Raw genomic sequence first — 25800 nt, forward strand, 5'->3', positions numbered from 1 at the left:
GGCCAGTGGCCATTCTGCCTGGTGGGAGTATATATCCTAACACAACTCAAGCAGGAGGCGAATTAAGGCTCTGGAAGTGGGTATGGTGCTGGGAGGGGGTGAGCCTCAAATCTCTCCCTCCTTGGCCACTTTGTCTTTGTGATCTCACTCCTCTAAGTGTGGCTGAGCCTCTGCCTTGTGCCCGGCTGGGCAGTGTTGAGCCCCACAGAGCTGACCCAGAGATGGGCCTGAAGGATAGTCCTGCTCCCTGCCCCCAGGTAGAAGGGCTCAGGGCAGAGGATCAGCCATGGCCTGCCCCCCACCCACCCCCCATCTCTTCCACTTCAGACCCCCTTTCTCCAGCCCAACATAGCAGCCTTTGGGCTGGTGCCTGATACAGGGAGGATGGGGAGCAAGGTGATGTGTGGCCTTCTGGCTGGGTGAAGCTCTAAGCAGGGTGTCCTTTTTTCTTGTCTTCCTCTTCTAAGGCGGAAGGGGATGAGCCACCCAAGTACTGAGGGGGACCTTGGAGGCAAGAAGGTGCTGGCGCTTCAGCTCCCCACCCTGTGCCTTCAATGTCGGTATTTGGGCATAAAAGGGAATGAAGGGCTGACACATGCTAAAACATGGATGAACTTGGAAACATGCCGAGTGAAGGAAGCCAGACGCAAAACGACAATTAATTTATTGTTTATGTTTACTAATGAAAGGAAGATGTTACTCTTTTTTTTTTCATTAAAATATAAGGGTGTTTTTCTTTTTCAAAAAATTTAAATTCCAATAGTTAACAGTGTTAGTTTCTTTTTTTTTTTTTTTTTTATTTGACAGAGAGATAGCGACAGCAGGAACACAAGCAGGGGAAGTGGGAGAGGGAGAAGCAGGCTTCCTGCCGAGCAGGGAGCCTGATGTGGGACTCGATCTCCGGACTCCAGGATCATGACCTGAATGGAAGGCAGACGCTTAACGACTGACCCACCCAGGCGCCCAGTGTTATTTTAGTTTCATGGGACAATTATTTTAGATTCTACTTACATGAAATACCTAAAATTGGCAGTCATAGAAACAGGAAGTAGATTAGAGGATACCAGGGGCTGTGGGGAGGGGGAAATGGGAGCAGCTGCTTAATGGATATGGTTTCTGCTGTGGGGTGATAAAAGGGATCTGGAAACAGCGGTGATGGTTGCACAACATTGTGAATGTAATTAATGCCATGGAATTAGACACTTAAAATGGTTAAATGGCAAGTTTTACATTGTGTGTGTGTGTGTGTGTCCACAATAAATTTTTTTCAAGATTTATTTGAGAGAGAGCAGGGGGGCGGGGCAGAGGGAGACTCTGAGATCATGACCTGGGCAGAAACCAAGAGTTGGACACCTAACCGAATGAGCCACCCGGGCGCCCCCACAATAAAATTTTTTTTGAACATTAAAAAAAGTCCAGAAGGCCAAGCAAAATGCCTTGGGGTCAAATTCAGCCCCCACTCTGAAATCTGACACAGGGAATGGAGGCAGGAGAGGCTGGGGGCGGGCTGGGAGTCTGGGATCCGCAGGGTCAGGAGGATGGAGAAGAACCAGCGGAGAATGGAAGAAGGGAACAACCGAGGCTTGAACCTGTCCCCAGCCACCTGCGTGGTCTGTACCAGTTGGACACAAGCCCCACCTTGGCACTCTCCCCTCCTCTGTCCCCACTGTCCCTGCCCCGTCCAGGCCTCCTCATCCTGCAATGGCTTCTTCCTCTCTGACCTTCAGTCCATCGTCCCTTGGCCCGGGTGGTGACCCTCCTAAAACCTGGATCTGACCACGTGTCTCTCCTGCTTAAAATCCTTCTGCAGCTCCCCATTGCCTCTGCTCAGCCTTGTAAGCAAAGCTGTTCCCAGCTGACTCCAACCTGTTTTCACAGTCCTGCCTCTCCCGAGCCCCGAGTCCTTTGTGTCCATAGCCACTTTTGAGTACCTTCCATGTGGCAGTTCATAAACGTCCCTAATTCTCCCCACAACCCTGCAAGGCAGGTACCCTTGACTCCATTTTAGAGATGGGGAAACTGAGTCTCAAACAGGCTAGATCAGACTCAGAGCATAGACTCAGGTCCATGCTCTTTGCCACATGTTGGCTCCTCTCTGTCATTCACTCCTGGGCTTCCTGCCTTTGCTTATGCACGAGCATAATACGCCTGTCAGTCCCTAGCAGTGGGGTTGATCATGTCCAAGGACAACAGGTCCCGAAGCTGCTTCTGGCCCATGTGGCTGCTGCATTTCACATAGACAGACACCTTGGTGGACATCGTGACCTTAGTGCCCAGGCCTGGCTGCTCAGGACACACACAGGCCACCCACAGGCCTCCTGCTGTTTCCTCTCACTGCCTACACCAGGAACACCAGATCCAGAGGGCAATTTTCTGTCACCAAAACTTGCCAAGGGGCTGAGGGACTGCAGATGATGGCAAACCGGCCATCACTCTCCTTTAGGAGGGCCCAAGCCAAGGTCCCTTATTTTTTTAAGTCTTTTTTTTTTTTTTAAGATTTTTATTTTATTTATTTGACAGAGAGAGACACAGCAAGAGAGGGAACACAAGAAGGGGGAGTGGGAGAGGGAGCCTGATGTGGGGCTCGATCCCAGGACCTTGGGATCATGACCTGAGCGGAAGGCAGATGCCTAACAACTGAGCCACCTGAGCGCCCCTGGGTCCCTTATTTTTTTAAGAGATTTTTTTGGGGGGCACCTGCCTAGCTCAGTTGGTAGAGAGTTTGACTCTTGATCTCAGGGTTTGTGAGTTTCAGCCCCATGTTGGGTGTAGAGATTACTTAAAAATAAAATCTTAAAAAAAATTTTTTTTTAAATAAATTCACTGTGGGGCTCGAACTTACAACCCTGAAATCAAGAGTCGCACACTCCACCAACTGAGCTGGCCAGGCGCCCCCTGACCCCCAAGGTCCCTTAAGATGTTCTGTTGGGACACCTGTGTGGCTCAGTCGGTTAAGTGCCTGCCTTCGGCTCAGGTCATGATCCCAGGGTGCTGGGATTGAGTCCTTGCTCAGCGGGGAGCCTGCCTCTCCCTCTCCCTCTGTCACTCCCCCTGCTTGTGCTCTAACAACAACAAAAAAGATATTCTCTCAACCAAAGCTGACCAGCTTCCTGCCCCTCTGTGTATCCTGATCCCCTCCCTCTGCCCTGCACATGGCATTTCCCTCAGGCTTGTCCAGGTCTGGTGTCCCCTCCAGCTCATAGGAGCCCAGCTCTCCAGAGAGGACTTGTCCTATCATGTGACCTGAGTTTGGGCTGAGCCCAGGACCTGGGATTCTAACTGGGTTCTGAGAGGTAGGGGAGCCCCCCGCCTGGCTAGGAGAAGGCCCCGCCTGCCAGGCCAACTTTGCACACCTCCCCTTCTGCTTCCAGTGTTCCTGATGAGACAGGGGTTGTTGAAGGAAGAGGTTATTGCAGTGATAGGCAGGGGTTCCCTGGGAACCGTGGGCTCAGGCTGGAGCCAAGGCAGCCCTGTTCCAAGGTGCAGACAGCATCAGTATCATGGCCAGTGAACTGGATTGTGATCCTCTGACCTCTTTCCGGGGATGTGGGGGAGGGATGGGGAGGCTGGCCAAAGCTGGGAGAGAGGCCAAAGGAATCCCAGAGACAGAGATGGCAGCTGCTAGGGGCTTGCAGGGAACTCGCTTAGGATCACGGCACACTGCCCCGGCTGGGTCCTGACCTGGGGGGGGGGCGGTCTCCTGGGATCCATCCTCCAGGTCCCAGGTGCCTGGACAGTCTCAGACCCCTCAGGGCCCACTCTGGCCCCTCCTGCCCCATTTCCTGCCCCTGGGTCAGTTTGTGGGCCCCTCCCTTCTGTTCCCCCAGGGCCACTCTGCACCCCGACCTGCCAGCCCAGAGCTCTGCCATCTGACCTCATCCACTCAGCCCTCCCGGAAGAGCCATCCTCCTGGTCCTCGGACGTGGAGGGCAGTGGGGAGTTGGTCCTGGGAGCCTCAGCCGGAAGCGGCCAGGTGGGGAGCACACCCTGAGGAATGTGGGCGCTGCAGGTGGGCCCCTCAGCCTTGGGGTTCAGAGCCCCCAAGCTCTCTTCTTCTCAAAGGTACTAATTCATCTTCTGCGTATGGCTCAGGGCAGGGGGGAGGGGCTGCAGCCGCGAGAGCCCTTGACCGCCCAGCCCCAGGTCCTCCAGGGGGTGAGGGAGGAGACCGTGGAGGGGCGTGCTCCTGGGGAGGCCCGCGGCACCTGAGCCCCACACGTCTCTCTCCGGACCACGGAGGGGGAGGAGGGGCCTGGAGCTGGGAGCCGGAAGGAAGGAAGGAAGGAAGGAAGGAAGGAAGCAGGGACGCCACAGGGACTCGAACCCTGGCCCGGAATGCTGGGCGTGCCACCACCAGCGCCTTTTGCTTTTTCCTCCTTGTTTTCTCACAGACTCAAAGGTGAAAAGCAAAACCTGAATGCGGCCACAAGCCGCATCCAGTAAAAGAAACACCTGCGGCGGCTCCGCGCCTCCCCCCTTCCCAGGCTTACCCTCCCTCCCCTGGTAGCCCTTTCAAAGGCAGAGCCAGGGGGACGAGCGTCCCCTTGAGCGTCCCCTTGGCTGCGTGGCCACGGCTTCCTGTGGTGCTGCGTGCACATCCCGACCGCAGGAGCTCATGAAGTCAGAGGGAACACGGAACCACAAGTTACGGTCCTGCTTACTCTAGGACACTGTCAGCAGTGACAAGTCCTTGTACGGATACAGAAATTTCCAGAAAGATCCTGAGAAACTTGAGAGGCCACCTCAGTGTAGTAGGGCTGAGATGGGTGATGGGAGAGGGACTTTATTTTACTTTATACCTTTTCCATGGCTTGAATTTTTAAGTCTATGCAGATTCCTTTTGTAATTAAAGACAAAAATCTCAAGTTTTTCATTGGAACAGGAAGTCTAAGAACTAGGGGACACCTGAAGCACCCTGGCCCAGCTCAAACGCCAGTGGTCCTCGGAGTAGGCTGTGCCCCGCTGCGTGCGGCCACACAGGCCGGCCAAGCTGCCTCGCCCCCCATCCTCCGTCTCACCACCGCTGCCCGCTGTGGGGTCCTACCTGGAAACTGCCACTGCCCGAAAATGAAGTCAGAAGCACAGCGCCCCCACCTGCCTCCCACGGGGGTCTGAGTTCCTGAGAGGACGGGTCCAAGAGACAGGAGGAACAGGAAGCCCGCCCTGGACCCTTGGCCAGTTTACCTGCCCTGGGCCACCCTCCCAGTCTGCTGCCCACAGCACCTGCAGCTCCCAGGCTAGGGTCTGCCTCCCGCGGGCCCACGGCGGGTCCGGTGGGAGCACCCCCACAAGCTCTGCGGTCCTGGTCCAGGAGTCCTGGCCTGGCCTCTCACTAGGGGAGGGCCCCTGGACCCTCCTGTCGGCCCCAAGGAGCTCAGTAGCCGCTCCCCAGCAGGGTCCAGATGAGAAGCGGAGGCTCAGAGAGGACTGAAACCAGTTCAGGGTCACACAGGTGCATCAGGTCAGGCTGAGAACAGGGTCCTCTCTACTAGTCCTGAGGAACTCAAGCAGAGCCAGTCCCATTTCTCACACACACACACACACACACACCCTCAAGGTCTGGGGCTTCCAGGCTTCCATCCCTCCTCCCCCCACCTCCCTCATGCCCCCCCACTCCACGGCCTCCTAGCTTCCCCTCGTAGGCTCCCTTCAGGCTTCAGCCCCCCAAACACACCACAAAGGACAGGCACTTACTTACTGCAGCAGGAGAGGAATCAGCCATCTAAGTCCCAACCTGACGAAGCAACAAAGCTCTGGCCTTAAAAGGCCTCAGAAATGGAGGGGTGGGTAGTCAAAAAACACTCTGTAAGATGAGGAAAGAATTAATTCAACACATTAGTGACAAAACCCTTGAGGTGTGTACTTAAGGAAAACCAGAGGGTGATCTACACCGGGAGACATGTCCCCGTGAAGATTAAAATCGCTTCCAGGAAGCACTACGCACTCACAGTCAAAACCAGAACAAACTGTGTTCGCAGGGCCGGCGGGGGGCGGGGGGCGCGGGCGGAAACGGGTATATCACGGGCCCCTCGAACCACCCGGAGGACACAGGGCAGGGAGCAGAGAAGCCAGCAACGGCCGCTCCTTCCCTCTGGCCAGTGCGGAGTGCAAACCGAAAGCAGCCTTGAGGTATAAAAGGGATTTGCCCAAAGGTGTCTGTGACCGTGTAATTTATAATCACAAAATGCTGGAACCAGCCCACACAGAAGCCCCCAGCGGCCCGGGGGCAGGCTCACACCCTGGAATGTCCTGGGGGCCTCAATCACAACAGGTAGGTTATTTCAGCACGGGTAACCCTGCCCACCCCGGAACCTGGAGTGAAAAAAGCAAAATAACTACCAGCCCCAACTGTGTAAGATGAACACGTATGTGAGCAGGAAACAGAAATTAGATGTAAAAATCGTTTCAAAATTCACCTGTTGAAAATTCCCCAACACACAGGCACTTCATTCAAATGCAAACCAGAAGACAGTCCGGCTGGGGGCGGGGTAGGGGAGTAGGTTCCTGGGCCCCCGCCAGCATCAAGCACTCCACCCCTGCACTCCACCCCTGCAGGAGTGGATCGTGCCATCTGGAGTCTCCATGTACCCCACACACTGCAGCAAAACACACATAACAAAACTGGTAAGCAGTCTGGGGGCGCGGGGTGGGGGGAATGGACGGGGAACCAGAAGTGGTGGGGAAAACATCTTCACTTCTCATTACAGAGGGATATAGTGGATCTGGATTGGACCAAAAACCATTGAGAGGGACCAATCCAAAAATAGGGAACGGGACAAAGAATACCTTCTCAAATGCCACAGAACATATATAAAAATAGTCATACCTTAAGCAATGAAGAAAGTGAGCCACAGATTCAAAAAGGCAGAAACTGTACAGGACACTTCCTTGGGTAGCCATTCATTAAGACAGAAATAGATTATAATAGTTAAAACAAAAACAAAAACCTTTCCAAATCTTGGAAGTTTTAAAGCATACTCTTAAATAACTATGTTCAAATTATACACCAGAACTGAAACCACAAAGCATATGGGGAATAAGGACAGCAAACTCTTTCCCCAAATACCTGCGGGGCACATCCTGAACCCTCACCGTGCCCACCCCCTCCCCCCCAGCTCCCGCCAGTTCCCCTCACAGCTCAGAGGCTTTGCTCATGCCCTTCTCTCAGCTGGGAATGCTCTTCTTTACAGCTTCATGCACCCTTCAAGGGAGAGCTCAAAGGCCCTCCCTGGGTTTGGTGGCCCCGCGGGGCTGGCGCAGGACTGACAGCCTCCATTACTTCGCGTTGCCTGCTGCCTGCCCAGTTCAGCATGACCGTGCGGGACTCCAGAAAGAGAAACAAAACAACATCTGAGGAAAGCAGCAGAATTAACAAATTACAACATGAAGGCAGTAGAACTGCTTATTCTATCTAAAGCTGCTTCTTTGAAAAGGCCAATAAAATAGATATATATTTTAAAGATTTTATTTATTTGAGACAGAGAGAGAGAGAGCACAAGCGGAGGAGGATCGGAGAGAGGGAGAGGCAAACTCCCTGCTGAGCAGAGCGCCTGATATGCGGCTCAGACGGGCTCAGACGGCGTCTCTGCCTTTCCGGACATCCTGACACCAACACCCGCCTGACCGCGCCCTGAAGGTGAAGTGGACCTTCCGATTCATTTCCACGCTGACACACTAAAGCTCCAGGCCTGGGAATGGTGTGTCTCAGAAATCACAGGAGCGCTTAATAATCCATGATGCAATTAATCATGAGAAAATGAAAGGAGAAAAACTGGATGCTCATTTAAAAAGATGCAGGAAAGACAGCTGAATAAATCCAGTTATCTACTATGGAACTTAAATGACAAAACAGCAACTTCTAAGCAATCTACTGACAGATGATCCCAGCTCACGCACCAGGAGATGCTTGGGGACACCGCAAGTGAAGGGACGCACCAGAGCAGGATCGGGTCACACTCTGTTCTCTGCCCCCACCACCTTAATCATTCATACAACACCTGGACATTTTCTGCCACATCTGAGTACGGCCAATCCTTTTTTTTTTTTTCCCTTAAATCAAGTTATTATTTTTTTTTTTTTAAGATTTTATTTATTCACTTGAGAGACAGAGATACAGAGAAAGAGCATGAGCAGGGAGAGAGGCAGAGGGAGAGGGAGAAGCAGGCTCCCCACTGAGCCAGGAACCCGATGTGGGGCTCGATCCCAGGACCCCAGGATCATGACCTGAGCCAAAGGCAGACGCTTAACCATCTGAGCCACCCAGGCGCCCCTAAATCAAGTTACTTTTAAAATATAAATTTATGTCAAAGAACACTACCAAGAAAGTGGAAACACAACCCCCAGGAGGGGAACACGTATCTGCAAATCATCTATCCGCTTGGTGTCTAGTATCCAGAGTATACAAAGAACTCTTAAAATTCAATGAGACGAGAAACACCCAGCTAAAAAGGGAACAGAGGCTCAGTATAGACACTCCTCCAAAGAAGATCTACACTCGGCCAACAAGCACAGGAAAAGGTGCTTCACAACAAATGCAAATCAAAATGACACGAGATACTACTTCACCCCCATTAGGATGGCTATAATCAAAACGCCAGACAGGCACCTGGCTAGCTCAGTTGGAAGAGCACGTGACTCCGGGTCATGGGTTCAAGCCCCACATTGGGCGGAGAGCTTCTATAAAAAAACACAAAAAGCCAGATGAGAACAAGTGTTGAAGATGTGGAGAAATTGGAACCCTCCTAAGTTACTGGCGGGAATGAAAAGTAGTGCTTCTACACTGGGGAACAGTTCGGCAGTTCCTCAAAAAGTTAGAGAGTTATCATCAGACCCAGCAAGTGGTCCCACTCCTAGGTACATATCAAAGACAATTTAAAACATGTTCAATAAAAAGTTCATAGCAGCATTATTCATAATAGCCAAAAAAATCGGACACATCCCAAGTGTCCAACTGATGACCGGATAAACAAAATGTGGTCTAGCCAGACGATGGGATATTATGCAGGCTCACAAAGGAATGACGTCCTGTTACATGAATGAACGTTGAAAACATTACGCTAGCCAGAATAAGATGGACACAAAAGGACAAATGTCTTATGAGTCCACTTACATGAGGAACCTAGAATAGGCAAATTCATAGAGACAGATGGTAGAATAAAGGTTACCAGGCACCAGTGGGAGGGCGGGATAGAAGTTACTTACTGTTTTATGGATACCATGCTTCTGTCTGGGAAGATGAACAAGTTCTGGAAATGGATAATAGTGATGATTGCCAACACACTGAATATACTAAAAACCACTGAATTATACACTTCAAAAGCTGAATTTTATGGTATGTGTAGGATATTTCAATTAAAAAAAGGAAAAATAAATTCCTTTTAAAAGGAAACATTAGCACCATAAATAGAAAACCAGCAATTTTCAAATATTTGTTAAAATACGCAAATATTAAAATCTAAGAGGTCTCTCCCCAGCAGATCACCCCAACTGAGGACCACCGGAAAGATGATCAATGGGCAGCCTGACATGTGCTGCTGGGGGCTCACCAGCACCTCCCAGGGCCAGCCTGACCCTTCTCCATCTGCTGACAGATCCCACCAGAGGGTTGGGTGGGAACAAGACCACAATGCTCATGCTCATTAGTGATGACAGCCAATGCCAGTAAGACAGGAGGAAAGAAGCATGAAAAATGGAATAAATCACGTGGAGGACAGAACCATTAGATGACTCTTACTTTAATACCCCAACAGAACAGTGCTCACTCCATGTCAGCAGGGCCCCCAGCACAATGCCTCCATCATTTCATTAACCCTCATCCCGCTTCTTAGTGGATATTGGATTATCCCTTCTTACAAATGGAGAAACTCAGGCAGGGAGATGGTCACACAGAAAATAAGTAAGAGGCAGGTCCAGCAGGAGAGCACGGTCATCTGACTCAAAAGCCTGCCCTTTTAGCCAAGATGTCTTATTGCCTCCCAATCGGCCCTAATAATCAGCATATTTATTTTCAAAATAACATATATATACAAGTCTTACCATATGCTACCTTAATCAGAAATTTTAATAGAAAAATATATCTAACCACAACACAGAATATAACATTTCTAGAAGCAAACTTCATAAATGTACATAACTTGTACAAGTCTCAAATTCCTGAGGGACATGAAAATCATCCTATCCTGAATGAACAGGGAGGCCAGTTCCTAAATGGGATGTCTCGATATCATAATATATTGATAAATGTAATGCAATTCCAGTAAAAATCAGAATACCTTCAAAAGGAATGTCAGGGGATGGTATCAGCACATATTACAATCAGATAGGATAAAGCTAACATACGAAAACATTGGGCTGGCAGAGGAAAGAAACTGGTGGAAGACCAGAAAGTTCAGAAATAGACTCAATTATATTAAAGTATTTAGTCCATAACTAACAAATGCCATTTCGCATCAGTAGAGAAAGCATTATTCAGGAAGTGGTACTGGGAAATCGGTTAGCCCATCTTGAAATCTTTAGATTCTCACCTCATACTGTACAAACACCCAAACAACTTCTAGATGGATTAAAGAGTTACGTCAAATGTCAAAAATGAAAGCACAAAGAAACCAGTGGGAAATACAGCATTAACATCAAAGTATGAAACCATGATGGTAACAACAGATTTGATGACAAAACTTAAAACCATCAGCAAGATCCAACCTGTACATTTAAAAGACAAACTACAACCTGAAACCGATGTCACGTCGTGTGTCAACTACACTCAAGAAAGGAAAAAGAGAAAAGAAAGGCACACTATAAACTTGAAAAATGTTCTGTAATATACAAGGGTCAATGTCCTCAAGTAAAGAGCTCTCGGGAAATGAAAATGTAAGTGAAGCACAAAGCAGACACACACGTCAGCCAACAAGATTCAACTTCACAGAATCAAAAAGTGCAAACTGACACATGGAGATGCTGGATCTGCCTTCCAATCAGCAAAGATAAACCCCAAAATGGCCAGGGCAGGGCTGCAGGGAACCATAGCTGTTGGCGGGCTGGGGAAGGCGGAGGTGTGCCCGTCTTTAAGGAGGGTACTTGGCAACCTGAGTCCTAAAACCCAGAAGCCATAAAAGAAAACATTGATAAATAACTTTAAGTGTATTTAAAACCCTGAACAGCAAATCTTTAGCACGAAACGTAAAATCAAGATCAAGGACAATCAGGAAAGTACGTGCAGCACAAATGACAAAGGGTTCATTTCTTCAATATATAAAGCTCTTGAAAATCCGTAAGCACACAGCCCGACAGAAATAGAAGTCAAAACTACAGTGAAATACTATTTTCACTTCTCACACTGACAACCAAATTTAAGAATACAGTGTTGGTAAAGGTGTAGGGAAACATCAACCAGAACAACTTAAGGACCGTGTTAAGCACCGTGTACATAGGTGGGCAATGCCCATCATGTTTGGAAAGACACATGGACCGTGACCCAGAATCCTCCTGTATAGAAGGCTTTCCCCAGAGGCATGGTTGCCCATGTACACCAAGAACCATGTAGACCCATATTTAGTATAGCCTTATACACAGTAAAACTTGCTAGAAACAATCTAATTGTTCCCCCAAAGGGAAATGGGTTAATTCAAACATGGACTATCACACAGATGTGGAAAAAGCCCAAGGTAGACCAAAAAAGAGATATGCAGTGAGCTCCTTGATGTCCTGTTGTTAACTGAACAATCCAAAGGACAAGACAGGGTGTGTGGTGTAGCAGGACCTCCATAGGGAAATACGTACACAGGATTCTCCAGAAAGAACCAGCAACTGGCCACAATAGTTGCCCCTGTGGGAAGGGAGGCTGGGGGTTAGAGAAAGATGTCACTCTATCCCCTTTACAGGGTTTGAATTTTTAACACATGCAGGTATTACTTTGAACATTTTTTATGCCTTGAAATAAATCGGAAGAAAACTAGCAGAGCCTTGCCGTTGGGGTCAGCATGGGGCAGGGGCAGGGCCTTGCTTTGACACACAGACTGCTGGTCACACGACTGTTACATAACAGAGGAGTCAGGGGGACAGTGTACCGATTACCCCAGAGGCTAAGGGGGCAAGAATAAGGCTGCCGGGGCAGATCCTGGGCCTTGGGATTCCCAATGTTAAGCTCTCTGTGACCCTATTAGGCGAGTAAGAGACAGAGCCAGGTTCCCAACTGTGTTCCTGGCATTTGGTGGCCTCTGAGAGGCAGTTCTGAGCAGAAGGGTGGGAGAGAGAGCGGACTGTGCCCCGCCGGAGTGCAATCCTTTTCCACTTAGGATCAGAAATGCCTACAGCTGGATGCCAGGCGAGATTTCAACAGACCACACCAACCAACAAATAAGATATAGTTAAATGCTGCTTTCTGCCCAGGTCACAACTGGTGTCCTAGAATAGTTTAGGACCTGCTTAGGGGAAAGAGCACCAGGAGACTGTAAGTCTGTTAGGTCCATTCTTGTTTTGTGCTAAATGGGCAGTCTCAGACCCAGACAGCACAGGAGGGAGAGCGACTGTGCTGTGCTGTCCCCGAGGGGCTGTGAATACCTGGACCTTCCTCAAGAAACACACTGAGGTAGGTTTTTTTTTTTTAGAGTTACACGAAAAGAAAGCAAGTAAAGGTAAACCCAGTATTCAGGATGATGATACGCTGGCCTAGAGGGAGGCAGGGAGATGGCAGGAGATGGCAGGGGCGGGCACGACCTCATAGGTAGAGGAAGCTACTGTCTAAAGTCCTAGTTTTCATACTGAACAGAAGATTCAGAAATGCTTACCACATTATTAAAAACATCAATGTAGCAAATAAAAGAGCCATGTTATATCATGAACCAAAGATTAACCCAGTTTTGTGTACTTGAGTTCCAACAGGGAGAGAATATTCTTGCTTTAAGAGTAGCAGAGTCAGGGCGCCTGGGTGGCTCAGATGGTTAAGCGTCTGCCTTTGGCTCAGGTCATGATCCCAGGGTCCTGGGATCGAGTCCCGCATCGGGCTTCCTGCTCCTTGGGAGCCTGCTTCTCCCTCTGCCTCTCTCTCTCTGTCTCTCTGTCTCTCATGAATAAATAAATAAAATCTTTAAAAAAAAAAAAAAAAAAGAGTAGCAGAGTCAAAAAAAGAGTAGCAGAGTCTCCATTTACTAAACATAATGAACAGTGACAGTCATTAAAATTTGCTGTATTTGATTAGAAGCAACAAAAACTAAAGGATAAAAACTCCAGAAACAGATTCAGGCAGATGATCGTAAGACACTAATATTGACCTGGAACAAAACAAAGATAGTGTTTGCTCAATAAAAGTTTGACATTTCAACTTTATAAGTAGAATTAATTTAGATCCACTCCTAAGTTGGATTCATAACTCCTTAAATGGTGACGAGTACTTATTAAACCATGAGAGTACATACATATTTAGATACTAAAGAAAAACTAATCAGAAGCAAAACCAACAGACTTATTAGTTATCACTAGACTTGGTAGATGAATGTTTTAACAGTCCTTGTGTGATAGATACTTTTTGCACCAACAATAAAAGGGACAAAACAGAGTAAGTTTGACAAACATAACTGGCAAAAGCTTACCTTCTGAAGTGAACAAAGAACCTCACGATCATTATGAAAATCAATATGGAATTTCATATGGTAAGTGGTCAAAGAGGAAAAGGCAGGTGGTAAATCAAATGGTAAAACAGACTAACCATTAAGTTCAAAAATATGGATTAAGACTACCGAAGTACTTTTAAAAGTAGCAATAAATAGTTCATAACATTGGACTTGGCAATGATTTCTTGGAAAGCTCAGGTAACAAAATTAAAAAAAAGATAAACTGGACTACATGAGAATTAAAAACTTCTGGGCATCAAAGGACACCATCAACAGACTGAGAAGGCAACATACACAATGAGAGAAAATATTTGTAAATCACAGATCTGATAAAGGGTTAATATCTAAAATATATTTGAAGAACTACCAATCAATAACAATAAAAAAATAACCCAGTTTTAAAAATGGGCAAAGGACTTGAAAAGATTATTTCTCCAAACAAGACATACAAATGGCCAACAATCCTATAGAAAGATGCGCCACATCACTAATTATTACGGAAATGTAGATCAAAACCACAAGCAGACAGCACTTCACACCCAGTAGGATGGCCGCTATTTCAAACAGCAACAGGGAACAAGTGTTGGTGACAATGTGGAAAATCGGAATTCTTGCAAACTGCTGGGGATGTACAGTGGCGCGGCTGCTATGGAAAACTGTGTGGCTCCTCAAAAATAAAAAATCGAAATACCGTATGATCCAGCAATCCCACTTCCGCGTGTATCGCCCAAAGAAATGAAAGCAGGGTTTCCAAAGGTATTTGTACACACATGTTCAAAGCAGCATTATTCACAATAACCAAAAAGGTGGAGGAACCCAAGTGTTAACTGACAGATGATAAATAAGATGTTACATACCATGGAATATGCTTCCGCTCGCTTATTTATTTAAAGTCATCTCTACGCCCAACCTGGGGCTCAAACTCACGACCCCGAGATCAAGAGTTGCACGCCGTACGGACTGAGCCAGCCAGGCGCCTTTGTTTCAACTCCTTTAAGGAGGAGGAAAATTTTGACACACGCTGTAACACAGATGAGCCTTGAGGACGTTATGCCAAGTAAAATAAGCCAGTCACAAAAAGACAAATACTTTATGATTCTACTTAACACGAGGTACCTAGAGTAGTCAAACTCAGAGAGAGAAAAACAGAATGACGGGTGCCAGGGGCTAAAGGGATAAGTGAATGGGGAGTTTACTGGGTATAAAATTTCAGTTTTGCAAGATGAAAAAGTTCTAGAGATTGGTTGCACAACAATAAATTGAACTCTACTCAACCGTTGCACTTAAAAATGATTAAGAAGATAAATTTTACGTTACGTGTATTTTACCACCATTTAAAAAACCTGACGTTGGCAACTATGTGGGGAAAGGGATATACTCACAAGAGGAAATGTAAGCTTTCCGGAGAGTATCTGAGTATCTGAGTCTGTGACAAGAGCTGTAAAACCACACACACTCACGGACCAAGCAACGCCACTCTGGGGAACAAACGGGACACCAAATTCATAGAGATGCTCACAGCAGGCGCCATCTAAAATAGTCAAAACACTGCTTACAACTTAAGAGACTTGACTACACATCCTACAGCCTAAGCGCTGTGGGATAAAATAATGCAGTTGTTCATTTGATCTTTTTTGAGATCATGGACTTCTTCAGCAAGCAGTTTGAGCATTCACAGACCTCTAGAAGCCCATCTGTGGCATTCTTGTGGGAGAACCAACCACCCGGAGAAAAAGCCACTTCCAATCTGTTTGTGGATTCCGCTGATACAGGGAGATGTGGATGGAAACAAAATTAAATGCAAGACCAGAACAGACCAGAACAGACCAGATTATGCACACTGACTGTCGTTCCCTAAGAGGCTCAGAGCAAGGCAGGCAGGTGCCTAGAGGGCAGGGACAGGGCACCGGGACCAAGGGGTCGGCCCTGAGGCTGGGCAATAAAGGAGAGGAAGGCTGCACCGCCACCCGCGTGTGCCCAACACGCCCATGCCTTTACCGTCACGGCGCAGATGAGGGAAGCAGGCTTGATGGGTGGGCTTAAGTAACTTGTTCTGGTTCGTAAAGCTGCTGAGTAGCCAAGTCAGTAGAACCCAGATCCATCTTTGTGTACCTGCTTTTGACACCCCGCCCCGAGGGGGTTTGCCATAGGTCCCAAACAATTAGGATGGCGAAATGGGGAGCCAGGGGGGAGCAACAACCAGGACCCCACTAGGAGACCATACCAGCCTGTCCCCACGGTCCTCTCCATTGTGACAACAACCCTCATGGCCCACAGGACTCTGCCACTCACTCCATCATGGAGCCCCAGGGAGGCCGACACTGGGAGGAGAGCAAGCTCCGGCGGCTCTGAGAGCGCATCAGCCCCCGCCCCCAGGCGGCACAATGAACTCCAGCTGCAGCCCGTGTGTAAATGTAAAAAATGAACCATAAGTGTCACAATATAGAATATTTATATACTTCTGGGGTGGGAGAGATCTAAGCACAACGCCAAGTACAGAAACTGTAAAGAGTGATGACCTCAGAAAACCGGTATCACTTGTGTGTGTCTGAAACACAATAAGCAAAATGAAAGGCAATCTATAAAACCAGGAAAAATATTTGCATCAAACATAGGTTATTAATAGCCTTAACATGTAAGTGCTTTTACAAAATAACCAATAGGAAAACGATCAGGAAGCCGAAGCTTGTGTGTACTTGCGCACGCGCGCACACACACACGTGCACACACACGTGCACACACACAGAATCACACACACCATTGCCGATGGCCAATCCACACAGACGTTCAGTCTCAGCAGCAGCAAAGCAACACCCCAGTAAAGTAGCCTGGATCCCCCCAAGGATCTAAGTTTTTTGTTTTTTTTTTTTAAGATTTTATTTATTTGAGAGAGAGAGACACAGCAAGAGAGGGAACACAAGCAGGGGGAGTGGGAGAGGGAGAAGCAGACTCCCCGCCGAGCAGGGAGCCCGATGCGGGACTCGATCCGAGGACCCTGGGATCATGACCTGAGCCGAAGGCAGACGCTTAACGACTGAGCCACCGAGGCGCCCCAGGATCTAAGGTTTTTAACATGGCAATACCTGTTCTATGGAAAAGGGTAAACAGCCAGGTTTACATCAATGTGAGAAAACAAATTTAAAAAACCCCTCTCAGGAGGGCTACTCAGCACCATGAATGAATCTTAAGTCCTAAGTTTGACACAGGCATTTCATATATTCACGTATCCCAAAGAAGTCATATCAGATGACTTCAGAGAAAGTGTGAGTTACAGGGAAGGTTATCACAGCTTTACTACCTGAGAGAAAAAAAACCAACTGGAAAATAATTTATGTCATCTAAAGGAGATTGTTTAAACTGATACAGCCACACAGTGGAGTACCTCACCACCACAAAAGATGCTTCGAATGACAGGAAAAGAGGTTCACTATATGTTAAGTGAAAGGAGCTGCAAAACAATTTACAGTATAATCCCATTTTTGTTAAAAAAAAATGCATATCCTATGCATAGGAAGAAAGAAACCTCTAGAAGCAAATATGCCAGTAACAGATGATTACTGAGGATTTTGTTTTTTTCCAATTTTATTTGTGAACCCCACGATAAACCCTTTTTATATACGAGAACTCAGTTAAGAGTTAGTTAAAAGAGAGGGAAGGAGGTACAGAGCTGGGCGGCCTGGAGGGTGGAGGCCCCCAGCAGAGCAGGCACTGTCCTACCCAGTGGCCAAAAGGTAGTGGAGGGGACACCCACCACAGCAAGGTAAAGGCCACGCTCCCGGGGACATACACCTTCACAAATTTTTGTTTTGGGTTGTTTGGCTACCTTCCTCTTGACACTTCCAGACTGCATCAGTATAGTTCTGTATACATACATATGAACATTTAAAACATACAAGAATCCGTAAGCCTGTTTTTGCATTTCATTTAGTATCAGCACCGCACAATAAAAAGCACTGCACGAGACCAGAGGTTAACATTTCCGCCAGAGACTTAGCGACACACGGAGGCAAGGTTCGGCATAAAAGGTCCTACAAGTCCCTTAATGTCCATGGTCAATGACACAAACCAAGGGCGGCTGACAGGGCGGAATAGGGGGCCGTTAGGGTCCAATCCCCTTTGTGACGCCGACCACTCCCGCAGTGTCCAACCTGGGCCCGCAGAGGAGCCTCCACCCATACTCACTCTCAGGCTATTGTCCTTTTTCAGAGGACTTCCAAACGCGCTTTTTGCTATCCTTATGCCCCATCACTTTTACTTTGCACCAGATCACCATTTGCTACCTAATGGATTTCACCGTATCATCCACTGCCTGTGGGAGTTCAAGAGTGAAGGCTCAATTTTATGCACCAGAATGCAAACTGATTAGCAAAAATCACCAACACAGCCATCCACAGCTGCAACCCATCCCACTTGACCTGAGAGTAAGTGCACATAGACAGGTAGAAATCTCTTTCACTGACCATCACAGGCGCCCCTGGATTGGGTGGAGGCTAGGAGGCCTTCAGCTGCCTGCTCTCAGCCAATGGCAAACATTTACACCCTTATGGAAATTCTTTATCAGCCCATCACAGTTGCTAGGAAACGGTGACATTTAGAAAGGCATTTATAGCAGTTACCCTCAAGGCTGGAAGCAAGAGTTTCATAATCACCATGTAAAAAATGAGGAGGAACCAGTTTGGCATAAAGGGCAGGGCGGATGGGGGAGGGCTGGGGTACAAAGCAGAGAGAAGAGTTAAGTAGGAAAGGAGACCTAGGTTGTTCCAGGGGGATCAAGAACCAGAGTGGCAAGCAGGGAAAGGATCCCCAAACCCACAAGCAGCGGCCCCCACTCACAGCAGCGCCATGACCTCCCCCACAATAGGCCCCTTCCTCCTCCCCAGCACCCAACTCCAGGTTCTTGGAAGCAGGCGCATCAGGGTTCTTGAGGACCCACAAGCAGGCCACCTGGATGCAAGGACTGAGGGGACAGCCAGTCCCACAGCTGCTCTCCTGGAGGAATTCTTCAGGCCAAGCTCCCCCCCCCCCCCCCCCGTTTAGGTCACAGTGCTCATCTGTTCCCAATTCAGGTCTTAGCTCCCCTTCAAAGGCGAGCTTCCCTTTCAGCTCCCTCCAAAACAAAAGCCTTCTTCACAGAGCCTGGTGGCAGTTTCTAGTCTGAGCCCGAAGTCTGTCTCCTGTGAGGCAAAACCTTAGGGCCCACGGGTAAAGGCACCAGAGCAGCAGGACTTTGCTCCCCGGATGGAGCTACCACCACCTCCCCACCCAGGAAACACAATTCAGAGTCAAGAGGCAAACTGCTTCCAAGAGCTGCTTCTCATGCCCTCTGCATAACCTTGGCCTGCTTCACGCAGCAGGTACACACGAGCCCAAACTCTTGTGTCACCCAATAAAGAGCCAAACCAAACTCTTTAGTAGAGAATTATGTGCTTAGACCCACACCCAGTTCCATTCCAGCCTCCCCCACACCACAAATACGGAAAACATGTATTACACGTGTTGTATTCTTCATACGTTTTCCCCTAAGCAATGATAGGCCCCCTTTCTGACAACACCATTTGGAAATCTAACCAGTTAAAGTTCCAGGATATTACAAAGTATGCCCCCAGCACCTTGACACGGACCTTCACCAGCTGTCAGGTTCAGCAGCACATTTTGCACAACCATTAGACACCCCGACAGTGAGCGGAGGAGCCCCCATTGCCATCCACCAGGCTCCATACCATTCAAGACATCCCAGTTCTGTTTGAGGTTACCACGCTCCACTAAATGACCTCAATTATTTAAAGCTCCTAAAGAGCAAATCACAGCCTAAATCTACAGTAAGAAAAATACATCCAACTTCATTAAAGATAACTTGGTTTACAGAAAAGATAAAGGTCAAAAAACGTAACATACCAATACAACAATTAACGAGTTTAGAACTCAAACCTTTATTTGTGCTGTAAAGAGGGGAAGAAAATGATTAGTAATCCCATACATGATGCAACAGAGAGCTAGTTTTTCTGACAGAGCAACACAGAAGTACTCGAACCAATACACCCATACATATTTCCCCATACAGACATGACCAATACTCTTTAAATTCCTAGGACAGCAGTTTCATCGTACCCAAGTCACCGATTAAAAGCTGGACTATACCAACAGATTTCTAAACATTAAAAAAGAACCCAGAAGACAGAAATCCCAAAGGCTTATACTGGGGAGTTTAAATTTAAATTTGAATTTAAGGGGAAGAGGAACAGGATCAAAAGCCACTGGTTATTACCTCACCAATTCAATAAATGCATCTCAAAAACAAGAATCACCATAAATGGTTTTTCAGATCCTTCTCTGAATTTTTAAAAACAGACCACATCAAGTATAGGTTCCCCACCCCAACCCCCCCACCGCCCATTTTGTTTATTCCCCAAACTGATTTTGACTTGAGAGTTGCCCCGCAAAAAAAGCAAACATTCAAATTAAAGATACAATCGGTTAACACTAACCTCTGTAAGGGTACATGGATTGTTTGCTACCAAGTATTACAGGGACCACAAAAAAGTTATTCTGTTACAAGAACTAAGGTAATAGCAACAATTTTTACTTTGCTCTTAATACAGACCACAAAGAGGAGAGATTTTATAAAACAAAGTTCCTTTAAAAGCCATTGCATTTTCATTTTGCTCAAAATTTTCAATCACAAAATCTCAGTAAATAGAAACGTTATAAACCTGTTAAGAGTACATCTAAATCTCAAGTGCACACCAAAATTTTAAATTTACTTTTTTTTAAAATTTAAGTACTTTAAAAGCTTACAACTCGGGCATTTAGTCTTTCCTAAAATTTCTAGCTCCAACACTGACTGTACACCTTCACATAAACCACTGAAGAAGCTAGTGAAGCAGTGAAGGTTATTACTCAGCCGGTGTGAATTTCTGTACCCCTCCCCCACTTTCAAGAGATGGGCATTCCTGTTCAATTACAGCTTTTCAGTCTTCCCCACCTAGCAGCAAAGCAAATTTTGCTTTCCCTGCATTTAGCAGATTTCTAAAGGACTTTTTAAAGTTTCTAAGCAATTTTTGTGCTTTCAAGAGACAATTTAACCAGCATTAACTAGTACTTTCTTTGCCCAGTTGTCTGTTATATTCCCCAGAGCTCTACTTGACCTTTTTTTGCCAGAATTCCTTTCAACCCACATTCCCTACCACCCCCACCCTCTGCAGCATATACCTAAACCCAACCCTCTCCCTTTCCTTACCCCCACCCCTCCCAGTACCAAGTCAAGGTGTGCCCCACCCCCACCTCTCACACCTCAGGGTCCTCCCATTTAAAGATTACTTTGAAAACTACATCAAACAAAATTCACATTAAAAAAATACATAGAAGAATCAAAGATAACAGTACCCCAGCTATTCTCCCTTCGCTTAGTTACCTGCAATGCAATTGAAAGGCCCAAACTAGACCTGCCATTTCTAACAGAATTTGGCCACAACCAACTTCTACCCCCAAGACTGTAGCATAACACAATAACCGCCCCCCCAATTTGCCAGTATGCTTCATTTAAGTATCGCCTAAGGCATTTCAAATGTGAACACTTTCCCAAAATACAGGTTAAACCATCACACTAATTCCTCCAACCAACGCACAGGCAGGCAGGCTGGCGGGCTGGCGGGCGGGCGGGCGGGCGGGCGGGCAGGTGAGAGGGTCACTGGGCTCCGTCTGCAAGATTCATCTACAAGGCATCCCTCTGCTTGTGGCATGTTAAAACGTCCTACAGCTTAAGAATCTTCTTGAAGCAAAGTTCGTAGCCCAGAACCAGTTATGACTGGAGGCTCAATTTAGAAGATGCAGCATCTGAAAACCTCCACCCCAGGAAAGGAGGGGTGCCTGCTGGCATCCACATGCCTGGAGGTTGGCGCTCCCGGATCAATCAATGCAACACATCTGCGGATGGCCCGATGCATCTGCTTTGGACTTTTAATGATTGACCCCTCATAAGCTCATCTGAAAACCTTAAACAGCCTCCTGAATACAGGGCTTCCTGAGCAAGGCCTGGAAACGGGACATCGGAGAACTTCCACCTCCTAAGCCTCTGGAAATTCCATCTGCAGACATCAATTTAGGCGGGCTCTCTCCTTCAGGGTCTCCCCTCCTGCACTGCTATGACTCACACTGGCCAGGGGCTCCATTTCTCCTGGGTGCCATCTGATCACCACGATGAACACTACAGTAACAAACCATGGTCCATGAGGCATTCTGTAAACTTCCAGCTGGTGCCCTTACTGCAGGCCCACCCAAGGTACACATCCGATCCCCACCCTCTCTGCAGGCAAGCACCACCACCCCATCCCACCCCGAGTCTCAGCAGGGAGGGCCTTTCCTCCTTCACGATTACCAACACAACCGAATTTCTCAGGGCCTTCGGCAACTTTCCCAGGCTTACCAGGTTACCAGAAGCAATGTTTTAAGCGAATGGATAACCTCAAGAAAGTTAGGAGGAGGAGGAGCAGAGTGAGCTCACAGAAGTTAGCACCGAACCTAGAGGAAAAGTCCAAAGGGGAGCACTGACACCTGGAAAATAAAGTGTGGGTCAATTTTGTCCACAGACACACAAACATCCTGCCTCAGCAGCCCCAGCCTGTCAGACATCAGGCGCCACACCAATTAACTGTTTAGATGGCACCTTGCCTCCTCAATCACTCCGGAGACCACCCTCGCCTCCAACAAGGGGTCTGGCCTCACACCCAGACCCGGGTTCCACCAGGCTGGCCACGGCCGGGACCCTGTCCCAGGCCGAACCAAAATTACATACCACCCTGGGCCAGAGCGGTCAGCCCCGCCAAGCTAAGTTCAGTTTCCACAAGACCAGGCCTCATCCCCACGCGGGGTCGCAGCCTTCTGAAAGAAAAGGGGGCTGCTGGTATTGACAAGTTCAAGGTCTGCCCTCCCAGCCCACCTGCAGCCCTACAACCCACTGCCTTCCTTCCTGATCGTTCTCCTGGCATCAACTGCCCAGTTCCGCTTCCTCTCCAGCAAGGGTGGCGAGATCCTGTCTCCTCTCGCTTCTGCCTTCCTCCTCCCACACAAACCAGGACACTGGGGCTCGCTGGGGCCACACAGGGCAGCGCCCTCCTAGAGGTCAAGTTCCCCTTCTCCAGAAGGCAGCGACAGTCCAGCCTGAAGGGCTGTCCTCCGCTGGGTCACTGCGGTAGCTGTCAACGCAACTCTCCCCACCATAGTTTCCCCAAGGTCTAGCTTCCTCTTTAGCCTTCCTTGTCCTTGTACCCCAAACCCCTTCAGTCTCATCTGTCATCTCCCCCATCTGTCCCCTGAGGCCCTAAACTGGCAACTTCCTCCCCACCACTAAACCCCACGCCACGGCCCTCCCTGTCGCTGACTCCTGATGGACAGGCCACAACTTTTGCTTTTATAGCCCCGTGCCGCGTCACTCGGGGGCATTACTCAACGGGACGATTCCTCCACCGCCACGGGGGGAAAAAAGTCCCTCCCCGACCCTGCCCAAGGAGACGACTCGGGCGGGTCTCTGTCTCCCCCCTCCTCCGCCTCCCCCGTGTCCACCATCTGGGTTCCCCGGTTACTCGCGGTTCCCCTTTAGCAGTGCTTCGTGACACGCGGGAAAAAATTTCAAGGTCACATTGGGGATGCGATTTCCGTGCGGGAGAAGCCCCCTCTTCCTTCTTGGGGGATGAGAGCGTAGGAACAGCGCTCCCTGAAACGGGGGGGCAGCGTGCGGGAAGCGGGCTGGGGCCGCACTCCCGAGGGGGCCGACCGAAACGCTGGGGTCGCCTCAGGTCACCCGGCCCCGCACAAGCCCGAAAGAAGGGCCGGCAGAGCGTCTGGAAAATTCCAGGAGGCGGCGGCGGAGGGATCTCTGCGGAGGGCGCATCACTGCCGGCGGCGGGTGGGGGCGGGGCGCCTCCGCGTGACTCCTCGGGCGGTGGCTCGGCCTCGCCTCGTGAGCGCCGGTGACGTCAGCGCCGAGGCGCGCGGGTGGGGGCGGGGCGGGCCGGCGGGAGGGTTCGGGACCCTCCCCAGGGAAGCTGGGGGCTGTCCGAGGGTGGTCGGCTGTGAACCGCACACGGAGCTGCGCCTGTAGCGTCCCTGCTGGAGAAACTCTGCTGTGATTTGTGTAGGATTAGAAATGGTTGGGGGCCAGTTGAGTAAAACGTTGAGCCCCATGAGGTTGCTGCGTGGTGGCTTGTGGGGAGTGTGTTAGGTTTTGTTATTCTCTGTTACCAGGGGCCTGAAGGCTTGAAGTATTTCATAAGAAAACTCCGTCCTGGGATAGGCTACCTAGTGATTTTGCATGATGTATTAAGCGGAAATAAGAGGTTGCAAAATAATGAGGTCAAAGTCTTGTTTATGCGGAACACAGTACAGAACTGCATGGCTACAAGACCAAACGGGTGTAGATGCTCAATCCATTTTGCTTTTGCAATCGGAGGTAGGGGAAAAGGGAGACTTTAAAAAACAAACAAAAAAAACCCCCTGCATTTGTCCAGGGCAGTTTACAGCCAGTGATGGGCCTCAGGGAGCCCATTTGATGACTTGGGGGCACTGCTGGCTGGCTGCTTACAACAAGGCCTCCAACCTGGGTCTTTTTTTTTTTTTTTTTTAAAGATTTTTATTTGTTTGTTTATTTATTTGAAAGATATTTATTTATTTGAGAGAGAAAGAATGAGAGACAGCATGAAAGGGAGGAGGATCAGAGGGAGAAGCAGACTCCCTGCTGAGCAGGGAGCCTGATGTGGGACTCGATCCAGGGACTCCAGGATCATAACCTGGGCGGAAGGCAGTCGCTTAACCAGCTGAGCCACCCAGGCGCCCCAAGATTTTTATTTATTTGAGGGGCGCCTGGGTGGCTCAGTCATTAGACGTCCGCCTTCGACTCAGGTCATGATCTCAGGGTCCTGGGATCGAGCCCCACATCAGGCTCCCTGCTCGGGGGAAGCCTGCTTCTCCCTTTCCCACTCCCCCCTGCTTGTGTTCCCTCTCTCGCTAGTCTCTGTCAAATAAATAAAATCTTAAAAAAAATTTTTATTTATTTGAGAGAGCATACATGAGTGGGGAGGGGGAGAGGGAGAGAGAATCTCAAGCTGGCTCCATGCTGAGCATGGAGCCTGATATGGGTCTCGATCCCATGACCTTGAGATCAGGACCCTGAGATCACCACCCAAGCAGAAACCAAGAGTCAGATGCTTAACCAGCTGAGCCACCCAGGCACCCCCAACCTGGGGCTTCTAAAGCAGAGGCAAAAGCAAACCCCTTCGATTCTCAGCCCCTCCACCTAGGCCAGGCCAGGCCTGAGCGCTTGGATGAGGCTTTTGCAAAGGGCAGTTGGCATCTCCTCAGCAGGGTGAGGTGGAACCACAGCTTGAGACCCCCATGTGGCTTCCGTTCAGCCCCGGCCCTGGGAAGCATAGGATGGAAGAAGGACTGTGGTCAGATTAGCCAGAAGTGAGAAGAGCTTCTTAGACCAACTCCCTGCCAGAAAGTCTCCTCCCAGGGTAACCACCCACAACCCAAACAAAACCTTCCCTGACAATAGGCTCCCTTGGCAACTGGGAGGAAACTGGGAAAGAATTCTTCCCCAACCTCAGTGAGATGGCATCTGTAGGTGGGGCTGGGCTCCCCCTTCCTGTGGTTCTTGCAAAACTGATGAGTCTCATGTGACCCTCAGCACTGAAGACTGAGTTTGAGGCAGGCCCAGGCTTGTTTACCAGCCGCTGCTTAGCTGAGCTCTTTCTCCTGGGAAAGATTCTGACAGCTCACCCTTCATCAAGACCTGCCCCCTCAGTCTAGTCATGGCAACGTTTCCAGGGGTCGATTGGAGAGACTTGGCCTGAAAGAACAGTGTGGGAAGAGGGATTTATTTATCAGAATGTTCTAGAAAACTGTGAGGTGTGTATAATACTAAGCAAATTCCTTTCCTGCTGTGTCACAGTACCAGGTGGTGGGGTCAGCCCTTTATTTATCTACAGGGCGCCTGAGAGATAGACGTCACTGCTGTGTGTCTGCTTCCTGGGCCCAACTTGAAGTCTTAAGCTTGCTTTTCTCTACCTCTGGTCTAAAAATCACCCTCATTCAAACATAAAAATCCTAAGTCCCAGAAACAAACTTCCTTAGATTTTGTTTTTCAAAAAAGTAGGAGTAGGTGGAATAGCAACAGAAAACATTAGGATTTTACAAAGCTTGG

General features: G+C 48.7%; 1 long non-coding RNA gene across 1 annotated transcript; it reads right to left on the reverse strand.

Annotated features, from left to right (window-relative positions):
- Positions 1–776: 776 nt before the first annotated feature.
- LOC135362284 (uncharacterized) lies at positions 777–23911 on the reverse strand. The gene is made up of 2 exons (XR_010406802.1): positions 6417–23911; positions 777–5803 (listed from the first exon to the last, which is right to left on the reverse strand). It is a non-coding gene; the product is annotated as an uncharacterized LOC135362284 (long non-coding RNA).
- Between the last annotated feature and the right edge of the window lie 1889 nt (positions 23912–25800).

Source organism: Mirounga angustirostris, unplaced genomic scaffold, assembly GCF_029215605.1.
Source record: "Mirounga angustirostris isolate CCGP_5_RB_7025 unplaced genomic scaffold, mMirAng1.0.hap1 SCAF_13, whole genome shotgun sequence".
NCBI lineage: Eukaryota > Metazoa > Chordata > Mammalia > Carnivora > Phocidae > Mirounga > Mirounga angustirostris.